Here is a 9,718-nt window from a genome sequence, read left to right as displayed (position 1 = left end):
TGTTTATTTTTTAAAAAATGTTATTGTATTTTTATACTTTTATTTTATTTATTTATTTTTATGTGGTGCTGAGGATGAAATCCAGTGCCTTCCACATACTAGGCAAGTGCTCTACCACTGAGCCGCAACCCCAGCCCCCTATTTTTAAACTTTAAAGGAACTATCTGAGTATTTTACAAACTGCACCATTTTACATTCCCACCAGCCAGTTATGAGGGTCCCAATTTCTCCACCTCCTTATCAACACTTGGTATTATCTGTCATTTGATTAAAAATGTCCCTGTGGATATGAAGTGATATTGTGGTTTAATTTGCATTTTCCTCATGGCTAATGATGCTCACAGTTACTTGTTTTGGGTTTTTTGTTTGTTTGTTTGTTTTTGGTTTTGTACTGGGAATTGAACTCAGGGGCACTTAACCATTGAACCACATCCCCAGACCCATTTTGTACTTTACTTAGAGACAGGGTCTCAATGAGTTGCTTAGCACCGCACTTTTGCTGAGGCTGGCTTTGTACTCTTGATCCTCCTCTCTCAGCCTCTGGAGCTGCTGGGATTACATCGTGCACCACTGGGCACAGTGCCATTACTTGTTGTTGTTGTTGTTTTTTACAAAATAAGGTTGATATTTTCCTATCATAAAGTCATTCATGTATATTATTAAATTTTAAAAATTTTTGAATTTTAATCACACCCAAATAGCACCATCTAGAGGTAATCATTGTCAACCTTTCAATTTATTTCCTTGAATTCTATCCTTTCTAAAAAATGATCAAAGTCATATGACATTTGCAATTTTGATTCTGACTTTTTCACTTAATATGATAAAAATGGGAATTTCCCTGACATTACTAAATGTTACTGAATGTAATTATTTCCTTAGCCTTTCCCCTATTGATGGATGCTTAGTTATTTTCAGTGTATTTAATGTTGTAAATAATACAATAATACAGTGCTTTGATATTGTGCCTTTGGATTTGTGTTCCATCTGCCTCGTAAGGCTCAGATCTTTGAGGAAAAAGAACCTGTCTTCTACCTCAGAAATATATACAATTATTATGTGTTGATTAAAAAAATAATAAGGGATATTACTAACAGAAGAAGGAGGAAGAGGCCAGCATGACCACACAGTCCTGTAATCCCAGCAGCTCTGGAGGCTGAGGCAGGAGGATCACAAGTTCCAGGCCAGCCTGGCAACCTAGCCAGATTCTGTCACAAAATAAAAATAAAAAGGGGTAAGGATGTACCTCAGTGGTAGAGAGCCCCTGGGTTTGATCCCCAGTGCCAGGGGGGAAAAAGCAGGAGGAGGAAGAAGAAATGGAAGACGGAGAAGGAGAAAGAGAAGCAGGAGCACTCTCTTCTTCTCTTCCAATTCCTCTGCATCCCTTGAGAACAGTACCTGGTACAGAGTAAACTTATTATGTCATTGGGCCAGGCCCTGTTCCAAGTCACTGCAAAGACACTTAGCAATGCATGTAATCCTCACGACTTCCCTGTGGGGTAAGTGATATTATTCTTCTTCCTGTTTTAGACGTGAGGCAGTTGAGGTAGAGAGAGGTGTTCAAGGTCATCAGCTAGTCAGAGGTAGAGGCAGGATTTGAATCCAGGTAGCTTGGCAGCAGATGGCACCAGGGCTCAACACACAGAAGACACTGGTTTTGTTGTTTGTTTGTTTTTAAATCACTGAGCTATATCCCCAGTCTTTTTTATAAGCTTATTTTTTATTTTGAGACAGGGTCTCACTAAGTTGTCCAAGCTGGCTTCAGAATAATGATCCTCCTGCCTCAGCCTCCCAGATCTTCAGGAATATAGGTATTTACCACCATGTCCAGACCAACATTTTTGTTTTTCTAGAAAACCAATCCCAACCCATTTACTGGATTGTGTCCCCTGCTAGACACATACTTTTCTCCTGATATGCACTATGTTTTTTATAATTGCTTATAATTACTTTCCTTTTAAAAAAAAAAGCAACAAAATTTTTTGTTATGGAAAAATTCAAACAGAAGAAAAAGAATATCTTCATCACCCAACTTCAACAATTATCAGCCCACAACCAATCTGGTTCCACCTAACTCCCCAGCTACTTCCTTCCTCCTGTATTATTTTTAAGCAAATAATACTGATCTTTTTTATTTCATCTATTAATGTTTTATTCAGAAAGTATCTCTAAAAGATAAAGCTTCAAAAATCATAGTTATAATGTCATTATCATGCTTTGAAAAATCAACTATAATTGATTTTTCATTTTTCAACTTTTTATTTTGAAAAATTGCAAGTCTACAGAACAGTTGCAAGAATAATTTCATGAACAGCCTAAAGCTCTTACCTAATTCACCAATTGTTGACATTTTGCCACATTTATTTTTTGATACCATCTGAGATGAAGTTGCAAGCATTGTAATCTTTTACCCCTAAGCATTTCCACATATATTTTCCCAAAACAAGGAGACTCTTCTACATAACTACAATATAATGATCATATTCAGAAAATTTAAGATAGATACAATAAGATATCATATCAATTCATGTTTGAATTTTGCCAAATGTCCCTTACAGAGCTTTTTTCAATCTAGGGTCTAGTGCAGAATTATATTTGCATTTAATGGTCTTGCGTCTGTGGTCCCCTTTATTTTGGAATTGTTGGTTCTTTCTTCGTGGCATTGATATTTCTTAAGAACATCCACGAACTATTTTACAGCCTAACCATGAATTTGGATTTGCCTAAGGGTTTCCTCCTGGTTCTGCATTTCTCAAGTTCTGCATCTTTGGCAGGAATGGTACCTAAAAGATAGTGTGTCTTCAAGGCTGCACACTAGGAGACAGACAGATGGCCATTTGTCTGATTATGAAGAGATTGACTTTGATTACTTGGTTAAAGTAGCTGTAAATGCTTTTTAAATTTGAAATGATCTGGGTTTTTTTTTGTTGTTGTTGTTTAGGTTTTTTATTTATTTATTTATTTTTATTTATTTTTTCCTACTAGACTGTGAGTTTGATGCAGGCAGGAGTCTGTTTTCTCCATTTCTCTATCCTCCAAGTGTAGCTGTTTAAAATGAAAACGCACACCTACCACGAGTGGGCCCGCCCTGCCTTTCCCTGCATCCTCAGTAGCCCTGGGAGTCTAATTGAGATTTCAGACCAGGAAAATGAGGCTCAGAAGAAGGCAGGCTCTGCAAAAGTGCGATTTCCCCAAACTCCTTCCTTCATGAACTGTTACCTCTTTTCCAAGACTTTCCTTTTGGATGACACCTGGGAAAGGCCTCCTCGGTGCACCCCACCCCCGAAAAAAAAAATAATAATGTTTTCTGGAAACAGAAATTCCCAGAAAGAAGGCAAGCAAAGCGCATTAGCTGTCCAGAGCCTAGGGGCTGGGGGAGAGGGGCGGGAGGCCCTATTTGCATTTTTTCCATTAACAAGCTGGAGTTGAACTTGCTTGCCTGGGGAGATAATTTGAGAGGGAAATCTTTGCATATTTTATTTAAAAGCACGCTGCGTTAGGCGGGTAATAACGCAGAGTGTGGCGATTAGGTGAGGCCTGCAGGGGGCGGGGGTGGGGTCCTTTCCCTCCTGTCTTTCTACCCACCCAACCCCACGCTCTGCTTAATCCTGGGAACCAGCCTCTGTAAAGGCCCCTTAGGCCTGAGAGGCTGGTGAAAGCTCAAGCCGTGGTAACCTGGGCTCTTTCTGGCAGAGGGAGTCCAAGGGGGAGGAGCCCTGGAACAGCCCTGGGCAGGAAGAAGGGTGGAAGGGGTGGAGCAAGAGAAAGGGGACCTGGCCAGGAGAGGTGGGGGATCCCTCCTCCTTAGACTCCTGTAATCCCAGCTCCTCGGCAGGCTGAGGCAGAAGGAGCCCAATTGCGAGGTCAGCTTGCGCAATTTAATGAGACCTTGTTTCAAATTAAAAAAATAAAAAGGACTTGGGGTGTTGCTCAGTGGTAGAGGGGGCTGAGGTTAAATCCCCAGGATGGCGTAGGGCGGGGCGGGGAGAAAAGAAAAGAAAGAAAGGGGATCCAGGTTCAAAGCTGACTGTAGCCCTGTGGTTCTAAGTGGTGGAGGTGGCTGGGTGGGGGGTAGGGAGTGCAATAGGGAGCTTTTAAAAATATGAGATATTTTGGTTGTCAATGAGTGGGTAGACAGTGCTGTTGTTATTTCATGTCTAGGGGACAGGGATGCTAATTGGGACTCTGCATTGCTTAGGACAGTCCCACTCAAAGAATTATCCAAATGCCAAAGACACTCACATGAGCCAACCTGCCTCAATTGTGCAGGTGTGTGCACAAATCAGACCTTTCCTTAAAGTCCTGCCATACTGTGCTGCCTTGGGATTCAACAGGGACTGTGTGGTCCCCCAGTTGGAATGAGTGGAGCTGCGGAGGGTAGACAGGTCACTTCAACTCTCTATTTCTTCATCTATAAAATGCATTTACCCATGCCTACCTCTCAAGGTGGTCAAGAGAAAGCCATGGGATAGCAGGGGACAGGGTTCTACAAACTATCAAACTCAGCACCTGGAAGAAGATGTTATTGTAAGAGGGAGCAGAGCCTTAAGCTGCTAATCTAGTAAGGGATTCCTGAGGGTAGTTACCCTCCTCTGAGAGGCTGATGAAGCCCAGGTGACCCCAACCAGTCCTGCCTTACTGGATGACGAACTCATATTTACAAGGTTGACTTCCCACAGTCAGTGCTGCTTGGCCTTGGCTATAGCTTGTCTACTGAAAATGGAGGTGCAGCTCCTTCATAGCCAAATGATAGAAGTGGAGTGACTTGAAACACATTAAATATTATGAAGAAGCAAGGTACTAGAAGACTCAAGGAGGTCACCTGCCATTTCTTAATAAACCTGAAAAATCTCCCTTTCACCTCCCCCTGCCTCAGTCTTTCTCATCTGTTACATGGTTATGAAGCCATCTGACTCACCTCCCACCCCCGTTCCAAAATGCATAAGTGCACAGGCATGCACAGATGCACATACACACCAGCTAGAAGGTCTCACTCATTATTGAGTGAGAAGCCCTGGTACAGGTTGGTCATGTGTCTACTCACCCGCATCCCTTTGCTGCTCCTTACCTCTATCTTATTCACATCCTTTTCTCCATCCTCATTTCCCACTCCCATCTCATCCTCTTCCCATCCTTTATTCACAACCATACCATTTTTAGGAATACCAAAGGTGGCCTTTGGGAATCCTACAGGCAGGACCTCCTGCAGAAAATGCTGCCAATCTCTTTAGTGTAAGCAATCTTTAGTTTTCTTTTTCTTAAATTATTGATAATCACAAGCAATACAGATTACTATTTCAGGGGCTAGCAGTGCAGCTCAGTGGTGGAGCCCTTGTCTAGGGTATGCAATGCCCTGGGTTTGATCCCTGGAACCAGAAAGAAAAAAAGAAAGAAAGGGAAAAAAAGATTGCCATTTCAGCTGCCTTCAACAAAATTAGTTATGAAAAAGCATGAATGTTCTATAACATTGTTTAGGACAGAAATGGTTGATTCTTTTTTGTTGGTGGTGGTGGTACTGGGGATTGAACCCAGGGTCTTATGCATGTGAGGCAAGCACTCTACCATCTGAGGTATATCCCCAGCCCCCGAAATGGTCAATTCTTGACATAAAAATGTTTGCTTCTAGATGGTGTGAATAACAAAATTGAGACAAATTAGCAAAAAACCCCAACATACTTGGCTGTAAAATATTTTGCAATTTGCAATTTCATGAGATTTGTTTATTTGATATTTATATCCTGTAAAGTAGATGGGCTTGCTTTCTTACCCTCTTCTAACAGGTAAGGAAACTAAGCCTCTTAAAGAATAAGTGAATTTGGGCTGGCCATGTAGTTGGCAGAGTGCTTGCCTCACATGCATAAAGCCCTGGGTTCAATCCAAAGAGTAAGTGAGGTTATCTCTGGATCACAAGCTAGTGAGCCCCAAAACAGGCCCTAAAGCCCCTTTTCTAATAGGTACAAGGAGGAGGATGAAAATGGGAATGAGCACAGCCTTTGAGAGAAGAGTCCCCTTTGTTTCTCTTTTGCTAGCAAAGCAATACCTTTATTTTTCTTTTTCAGCAAATAAATAAATAAATTTTAATTTTTTAAAAATGGAACAGGGGATGGGGAAGATTCAAAGATTGAAGGAGGTGTTGATGAGGAATAAGGATAAAATTGGGCTTGAAGGAAGTGGGATGGAAAAAGCATGTTCAGTCCTGGATGGTAAAGGGAGTGAGATGGGTTCCGGATAGGAGGAAATGAGGATGGCTATAAAGGAAGGTAGGAGTAGATGTGGGGCAATGTGGAGTTTGAGCTACTGAGAGCACAGATTCTGCATCCACTCTACCTGGGTTTGAATCCTTACCCTGCTTCCTGGCAACTATGTGAATTTAAGCAAGTTGGTCAACACCCTGGGCCTCTATTTTTTCATCCATAAAATGGGATTCATAATAGTGTCTACCTCCTAGGGACTTTGTGAGGATCAAATGAGCTAACACACATAAAGGACCTAGAGTATTGTCCACCCTGGCGTGAAGTGAATGCTCCGTGGATTGCTCTTTTCTTCTCCTGGCCCTTCACCTTCTTAGTCTTTGCCTCCTTTTTCCTGTTGTGGTTAAGGCAATGGTTTGGGCTACAAAAGAGAAGGAGTTGGGAAAGATGGTGCCTAGAATTGCATAGGCATGAGCTGGCCATGGGACAGGAATAACACATGAAAGACAGTAAGAATGAAATTGTGGGGGGGTTGGTATTGAACGTGGCCTGGGATGGACCTGAGAATTCCCTATGGATGGGGAGAAGTTCTGAGGAGGTATGGATAGGGCTGTCTAGAGTTGAGATGACATGGGGAAGGGTACGAACACAATCATAACAATGCTGAAGCCTGAGGATGAGACTGGACTAAGGATGAGCCAAGGGAAGGAATGGCTACCAGAAGAGATGCTAATGGGAGAGAGGCAAGGTTACACAAAGGGCAATCATGAGACATCTTCTGCCTCATACTAGACCATCATTCCAGGACATAAGCCCTAAAGGAGGAAATTCCTCAGTCTTTCCCTAATGTTCCTTCCCAACTCCAGCAAACCCATCAGGACCTGGACCTGTACATATACACCTGCATGTTCTGGACCTAACCCATGTTGTTAGGATTCAAGCACTTGAAGAACCAAATTCAAGTGACACTAAGTAGGGAGGATTTTTTTTTTCAGGTAATGACTTAATTTTTTTAGTTAACATAACCAGCCCACGGTACAGCATGCTAAATCATAAAGTACAAGTCCAAGGAAGGTAATACCTTTACTAAGTTACAAAACTTTGGCAAATCAACACAGTACTCTATAATACAATATACTATTATTTATGTTGGAGTCATATATTAGACTTAGTGATGATTTTTACTCCAAAAATATCATTTAAAATTCCAAATCAAAACACTGTGGTTTTTAGCAAAGCAAGTTATTTTATACAATTTAATGTCTTTTAAAACTACACAAATTCTCATTTTAGAGTCAGTTCCCCCATGCAGGCTGCTCTAGTCTGTATTAGCAAGGTGAGTGTATATGTATGGGGAGAGGCTGTGCTTGCTTGGCTCTGGGGTTGGTCCAAAGTCAGATACAGTTCCAATGACTGAAAAGTGTTAAAATTCTATTTTAAGGAGACTCAATATCAATAACCATTTCTCCCAAGTACTTAAAAAAATTGTTATATTTCACATAGATACTAGAACCCTAGAAATTAGTCATTTCAAGCCACACTAACATCAGATGATCCCTTGGATTTTAGAAGCCCTGTATCTTTTTGTTTTGATCAAGTCACATAGCCTTACTCCAGATTATTAGGAAAAAAAATTCTACCTAAAATACAGTTGTACTTTTAAAATAACAAATAAATACACTGTCTGCTTAGAGAGAGCTGGGGATTTGATATTCTATACTGACTTTATCATTTTTCTACAAATACCGCCGCCATCATTGGTGTCCTTATGCTTCCTCTTGCTGAAGCCGTCAACTCTTCAGTCTCAGCATGTAATTTGTGTATTACCCATTCCATTGTTTCTTGGCCTTTCCTAGCATTAGAAGATATCGTGGTCGCCATCAGTCCTTCCAAGTAACTGCTAAGGCTGACTTCCTGCACAGAGATGATGGCTTCCTGAGTCAAAATAATCTTTTCTGGGTCTTGAGGATGTGGTTTGTAGATAAGTCTCTCATCCACTGAAATCATATTTGTAAATGAAATATTAGTCGGTTTAAGTTCCATTGTTTTCTCTACAGGATCAACTACAGAATGTTCTTGCACATATACCAATAAGAGACTTCACAATGGAAGGCAACTGAGAAGTCTGTGGCTGTACAGTTTTCCAGAGGGATCTATATGCCTGTCCAGCACATCAACTCCAACCACACTCGGGTTCATAGGGTTTGGGTATTTCTGCATTGCAGCTGCTGGAACAGTTTCCCATGGGTGGTCGAAGACGTGCTCTGAGGTCCAGATCTTCATGGTGCCAGCAGTCTGAGCCCTGTCTGGGAAACTTTGGAGGACAATGAGGCACCGAGGCACACTACCCAGCCCCACCCGCACCCTGCGGCTGCGTAGCACCCAGGTGCTCAGGAGGATCTTTTGAGGGAGTCTTGGTGGCTCCCACAATAAAACAACCTTGACATAAATCCTCTCTCTTCAAAGACAACTGACTGTGGGGTTCCAGGTTTGTCCCTATTATTGCCCAGAGATACACCCAAATGTGAAGGTCTTGAAAACGGGGACCTGTTTGACTCTTTTTTATTTTTTTGTAGATGGACATAATACCTTTATTTTTATGTGGTGCCGGGGATCCAACTCAGTGCCTCACGCATTCTAGGCAAGCGCCCTACCCCTGAGCCACAACCCCAGCCCCCTGTCTGGCTCTTAACAAGTGGGAATATTTGACTGAATTTACTACACTGACCAGCATCTTACAAAATGATATGAAGTCTCAGGTCTAGCATCCTTAACACTTGTTCAGATAAAGTCCTATTCCATGCTACAATAGCCAGCTCAAAAAGAATACTGTGAATTGAGGGTATAGCTCAGTGGTAAAGCACTTTCCCGGCATGCATAAGAGGACTGGGGTCTGATCTTCAGTACTGGGGGAAAAAATCCTTTATCAGTCTGGAGTTGTGGCTTAGTGGCAGAGTGCTCGCCTAGCATATGCAAGGCCCTGGATTCAATCCTCAGAACCACATAAAAATAAATAAAATAAAGGTATTGTGTCCAACTACAACTAAAAAATAAATAAATATATNCTCTCTCTCTCTCTCTCTCTCTCTATATATATATATATATATATATATATATATAAAGAAAAAAATCCTTTATCTCTGGGAGAGAGCCCTGCTTCTAAAGCCCTCAGCACCCACAGGTTTCTTGTGACTGCCTGGGTCAAATTTCCCTCATTTTTCCCAGGATGCTTTAGTTTGTATGTGTGGTGCTGGGGATTAAACCCAGAGACACTGTACCACTGAGGTACACAACCCCAGCCCTTTGTTAAATTTTATTTTGAGACAGGGTCTTACTAAGTTGCACAGGCTGCCCTCAAACTTGCAGCCCTCCTGCCTCAGGCTCCCATAATCACTGATACGGCAGGTATGTGCCACCATACCAGGATTCTAGGATTCTCTTTTCCTCACCTACTTGTTTTCATCCTCCAGGCTCTTCTGTGAAGTATTTCCTGACCTGTTCCTCACCTGCATTATCCTTTTTCCCTA

The 9,718-nt window shown here is 41.7% G+C and overlaps 1 pseudogene; it reads right to left on the bottom strand.

Annotated features, from left to right (window-relative positions):
• Positions 1-7,038: 7,038 nt before the first annotated feature.
• LOC107141641 lies at positions 7,039-9,083 on the bottom strand (annotated as a pseudogene).
• Between the last annotated feature and the right edge of the window lie 635 nt (positions 9,084-9,718).

The sequence above is a fragment of the Marmota marmota genome, unplaced genomic scaffold (assembly GCF_001458135.2).
Source record: "Marmota marmota marmota unplaced genomic scaffold, marMar, whole genome shotgun sequence".
Classification (NCBI taxonomy): Eukaryota; Metazoa; Chordata; class Mammalia; order Rodentia; family Sciuridae; genus Marmota; species Marmota marmota.
The sequence above is the reverse complement of the archived record's forward strand: the minus strand, read 5'-3'. Positions and strand labels throughout refer to the sequence as shown.